Source organism: Dendropsophus ebraccatus, chromosome 5, assembly GCF_027789765.1.
Source record: "Dendropsophus ebraccatus isolate aDenEbr1 chromosome 5, aDenEbr1.pat, whole genome shotgun sequence".
NCBI lineage: Eukaryota > Metazoa > Chordata > Amphibia > Anura > Hylidae > Dendropsophus > Dendropsophus ebraccatus.
This window is the reverse complement of record NC_091458.1, coordinates 161,388,229-161,394,228: the sequence shown is the minus strand read 5'-3', so window position 1 is coordinate 161,394,228 and position 6,000 is coordinate 161,388,229.

Sequence of the window (6,000 nt, the reverse complement as noted above, 5' to 3'; positions counted from 1 at the left end):
AGTGGTGGATGCTCTGTCTCAGAGCTGGAGGTGGGACCTGATGTACGCCTTTCCCCGGCAGCTCTTCTTCTAAGGGTGCTAAAAAAGATAAGGCAGGAGAGAGCCAGAGTTATCTTAATTGCACCATTCTGGCCCCGAAGAACCTGGTTCTCTTGCCTGAAAGACTGGGCCGTGACAGATCCATGGGTGCTGCCGGATCAGCCAGACCTACTACTTCAGGGGCCAGTACAACACCCGCAGGTCAAGCAGCTGCATTTGACGGCCTGGCTCTTGAAAGGTTAATCCTTAGGGGGAAAGGTCTGTCAAATGTAGTTATCACTACAGTGCAGAAGAGTAGGAAGCCTATAACATGCAAAATTTACTTTAGGATTTGGCAAACCTTTTTTAATTTTGTTGGGCAGAGTACACTGGATTTTGATAAACCCAATCTGGCGCAGATTTTTTGCAAAGGGGTTTGGAAAAAGGGCTCAAAACAGCGAGATTGAAGGTTCAGGTCTCAGCTCTAGGGGCTCTGTATAACCAACCTCTAGCCAGACATCCATAGGTTATAAGATTTTTTTACTGCTATGTCTAAACTTTGCCCTATGATTATAAAAACAGTTCCCCCTTGGGACTTAAATATAGTTCTGAATGCACTTATGAAGGCACCATTTGAACCAATCATTGATGCATCTGTTAAGTTAGTTATGCTCGACATTATAGGTTGGATCTTTCCTCTTCTTCTGATATGGCTTTTGGGAGGAAAGTGTTGCAAGCTGTTGTCCCACCCCAAGTACTCTTCTCTGGTATTCTCTCTGGTGGTGCTGTCATGTCGATAGGGAAAACAGGAGTTACTCACCAGGTAATGATGTTTCCCAGAGTACATGACAGCACCATCACATTCCCACCCTTTATTTTCCTTCTTTTCTGCACTAAGGTGTTCACGGGGGTGTTTTTTTGTTAGGTTATGTGGTGTTTCTTTGATTATGAAATATATAGACATATGGCTGTTTAATAAGGCTCTCTTCGGTCTCGGAAATTCACTGAGGAGGGAGAGGAGGGCCTTTCCTTTTATCTCTCCAGGTTTCCTGTTCCTGGGGGCGGAGTCCCTCTCTCTGGTGGTGCTGTCATGTACTCTGGGAAACATCATTACCCGGTGAGTAACTCCTGTTTTTCGCCGGACTTCTCCTTTAACCCTTTAAGGACATGGCCTATTTTCGTTTTTACGTTTTCGGTTTTTCCTCCTTGTGTTTAAAAGGTCATAGCACTTGCATTTTTCCACCTAGAAACCCACATGACCCCTTATTTCTTGCGTCACTAATTGTACTTTGCAATTACAGGCTGAATTTTTGCATAAAGTACACTGCGAAACCAGAAAAAAATTCAAAGTGTGGTGAAATTGAAAAAAAAAACGCATTTCTTTTATTTGGGGGAAATGTGTTTTTACGCCATTCGCCCTGGGGTAAAACTGACTTGTTATGCATGTTCCTCAAGTCGTTACGATTAAAACGATATATAACATGTATAATTATATTGTATCTGATGGCCTGTAAAAAATTCAAACCGTTGTTAACAATATACATTCCTTAAAATCGCTCCATTCCCAGGCTTATAGCGCTTTTATCCTTTGGTCTATGGGGCTGTGCGAGGTGTCATTTTTTGCGCCATGATGTGATCTTTCTATCGGTACCTTGATTGCGCATATACGACTTTTTGATCGCTTTTTATTACATTTTTTCTGGATTTGATGCGACCAAAAATGCGCAATTTTGCACTTTGGGATTTTTTTGCGCTGACGCCGTTTACCGTACGAGATCAGGAATGTGATTAATTAATAGTTCGGGCGATTACGCACGCGGCGATACCAAACATGTTTATTTATTTATTTGTTTACTTTTATTTAAAACCTGGGAAAAGGGGGGTGATTCAGACTTTTATTAGGGGAGGGGGCTTTTTACTATTAACAACACGTTTTTTTTTTTTTTTTTACACATATACTAGAAGCCCCCCTGGGGTTAGGGTTATTCCCCCTGGGGTTAGGGTTATTCCCCCTGGGGTTAGGGTTATTCCCCCTGGGGGACTTCTAGTATATACACTTTGATCTCTCATAGAGATCTCTGCAGCATAGATATGCTGCAGAGATTCATGAGATCGGCACTCGTTTGCTTTCGGCTGCTGCAGCCGGAAACAAACGAGTGCCGAGCCGAGGACGGCGCCATCTTGGACGCGTCCCCGGCCGGCATCAGTAACGGAGATCGCTCCTCCGGGACAAGGTCCCGGAGGAGCGATCTCCCCCACTAGACACCAGGGAAACGTTGCCTCCGGTAATCGGAGGCAGCTGTCAACTTTGACAGCTGCCTCCGATTAGCTAATTAGCGGGCACGGCGATCGGACCGTGCCCGCTAATAGCGGCGGTCCCGGGCTACACGCGGCACTCGGGATCGCGGCACTTCAAAGCGGGGCCGCCGCGCGGCCCCGCTTTGAAGTGCTAATGAGGACATAGGACGTACCGGTACGTCCTATGTCCTTAAGAGGTTAAATAGCTGGTACAGAGGATCACGCCATGTCTGCTATTAGCAGCATCCTGAATCTGCTCTATGTGATGAGGAGTCTGCTCCATACAGGCATGCTCGTCCTGTGACATCAACTGGTTAATTAGTATGAAATATTTCCTTTCTGTTGTCCGTCCAATATAATATATATATATATAGTTAACAGTCTGTATGTTAATGTGTTTTCCCTTTAATCCCCACAGCGGCACAATAATGGGGTATTCTTGCCCCTTTGAGCTTGGCAGGACTAAGGAATTTTAATAGTAAACCAATTAAACAAGAGAAAGACACTCCTCCTCCCAGGAGTATATAAGGTGAACTGCCCTCAACCACAGCGAGTAACTGTCAAGTAAAAATAAAAGATAACATAAGAACAAGGGAGGGGAGCTTGTGCCGCAGTGGGGACTAAAGGGAAAACACATTATCATACAGAATGTTAACTTCCCTTACATGCCACAGTGGCACAATAATGGGGATTTAGCACGTAACAACCCCCTATCGGAGAGCCTCACACACTGCTGATGATAACACGGATCTAGCAAAGGGCGTGGTGGAGGATGTTAAACTAGAAATTTTATAATGCGAAACGAACATGGCATAGACCAAGAGGCTCACAAACAAATCTGGTCCAGGGGTATCAAAGCCTTCTCCACCCACGAAGTAGACACAGCCCTTGTATGGGTGTTGGTAAATTCTGGAGGCTTTTGACCTTGAGTGGAGTAACAAAAGTTAATATATTCTGAAATCCACCTGAAAATAGTGGGTTGGATACATTTGCACCCTTCATCTTCCCTGCAAAGGAGACAAATAAGTTCTCCACTTTCCTGAATTCTTCAGTTCTCTGAATGTAAGTTTTCAAACATCTGACAACATCCAGACTCTCCAACAATGGATCTTCAGGTGAGATGAAAGGAATTGACATCATCTGATTCATATTTGAAAAAGGATATTTGGAAGAAAAGGATGGTAGATATCTTAGCAATACTTTATCGTCCATAAAGGTAGTATATGGTTCCTTTGCAGAAAAGGCTTGAAGCTCTCCAATTCTTTTTGCTAAAGTAATAGCCAGCAAAAATACAATCTGCATAGATAGAAGTTTGAGTGATATAGACTCTAGGGGTTCAAAAGGAGCAGAACCTAAGGCTTTGAGGATGAGCGACAAATTCCAGGGATTAACCAGCCTACAAATCCTGGGTCTTAAAGGGGTTATCCAGCGCTACAAAAACATGGCAACTTTCTTTCAGAGACAACACGACTCTTGTCTCCAGTTCAGATGCGGTTTGCAATTAAGCTCCATTCACTTCAATGGAACTGAGCAGCAAAACCCCGCCCAAGCTGGAGACAAGAGTGGGGCTGTCTGTGGAAGAAAGTGGCCATGTTTTTGTAGCGCTGGTTAACCCCTTGGGGTTTGGTCTTGATGAAATCTTTAATCCCCTGGATTTGGAGAAGCCTTTTATGAAAGAACGCAGACATAGCCACCAGTTGAACCTTCAATGTACTTTGTGTCAATCCATTATCATATCCATCTTGGAGGAAGTTTAGGATCTGCGGCACCGAAAGGAGCACTAGGGTCTATGTTCTTAGGGGTGCACCAATTTTGGAACAGTCTCCTGACTCGCTCATGTGACTGGTGGCTTCACTTCTAGAGTGAGACAATGTCACCAAAACCCTTTCAGAGAAACCAATGGTTCTTTATAGGGGGCGGTCAATCTCTATGCCATCAGATTCAGGGACCCCAGATTCTGGCAGAGCTGCGTGCCCTGAGACACCAGATTCCACACAGGTGGAAGTCTCCAATATGTGCCCCGACTCATGATCATGAGATGGGCAAACCAGGATGTCTTCAGCCAGAACGGAATTACTGCTATTACTGACAGCTGATCCTGTCTTATCTTCACCAAGACTCGTGGTATCATTGCAGTTGGTTGAAATATATATGCCAGATTGAAGTTCCATGTGAAGGTCATGGCATCTACTATCTCTGGATTGTCCTCTGGATAGAGGAAACAGAACCTGGGTACTCTGGCGTTCTTGTGTGTTGCCATCAGATCTATTTCTGGCAATCCCCACTGAACCACTAGTTGATTGAATATTGTTGAATTGAGTGTCCACTCCTCAGGTATGGAGAGATTCCTGCTGAGTCTGTCCGCGAGGACAATCTATGTTTCCTTCACATAGACGGCAGCTATCCTCGTTAGCGAATTCTCTTCTGAAGAGAGGATCCTTTCTATATCTATCAACAGGGCTGGAGAGCGAATGCCTCCTTGTTTGTTTATATTATAAACTGCAGCCATGTTGTCCGTTATCACTTTGACTGCTTGCCCCTGGAGGAGAGGAGAAAAATGAAGAAGAGCCTTGTAGATGGCTTTTAACACTCTCTCGTTTAAAGAGGATTCTTTCTGAGCTTGACCATACTCCGGAGACTTTTTTGTCTCTTAAATGTGCTCCCCATCCTGACCCTGAAGCATCGGTGGTTAGGAGGTTCCATCTTGGCTCTAGGAGACTGGCACCATCTTGAAATTGTAGCCACAAAGTTAGAGATCTTCTTGACTTGACAGAAAGAATGATCTTTCTGTCTAGGTCTGTACACCTCCTTTTCAATACGTGAAGCACCTCCATCTGGAGTGGTCTCAGATGCCATAGAGCCCATAGTACGGCTTCTCCTGCTGATGATAGCAGGCCTAAATAACTCAGTGTCCTGACAAAGACTCGACGAGGTATCCTCAGAAATCTTGCGCTGTTTTGGATTCTGGCTTTCCTCTCTTCTGTCAGGAAGAGTCTCATGCGTAGAGCGTCTATGACAAACCCTAGATAGCTCTTTGTGGTAGATGGGCTGAGATTGGACTTTTCTTGATTTACAAGCCAACTCAAAGAATCTAGAGGTTCTAGAGCGACACAGACATGCTGATTTAGGAGATCTTTTGATCTGGCTAACAGGAGCCGATCGTCCAGATAAGGTACAATGTTTATGGCTTGCACTGAAGCCACAACCTTTGTAAAAACAAAGGGGGCAGATGTTATCCTGAAGGGGAGGTCCTTGAATTGAAGATGTTTCAATTGGCTTCAGAGGTAGACCGCAATCCTTAAAAATTTTGTGACCTGCAAATATTGTAATATGGAAAGATTCATCATTGAGGTCCAAGGATGTCATCAAGTCCCCTTCTTGAAGAATCATCTTGACCGACCTTATTGTTTCCATTCAAAATCTTGCTTTGGAAATATAGCAATTGAGCAAACGCAAATCTATGATCAATCTCCACTTGGAGGGTTTGGGTACTAGAAAAACTGGAGAGTAAACTCCCAGCCCTAGTTCTTCTTCTGGTATTGTCTCCACAGCTGATAACTATTAGCTCGAAAATGGATCTCTCCAGTACTGTCTGTTTGTCTGGAGGAAGACGAGAGGATACTAAGGGGGTAGAGGATTAAGTGGCAAGTAATAACCTCTCGATTTTGTTGAGGACTCATGAAT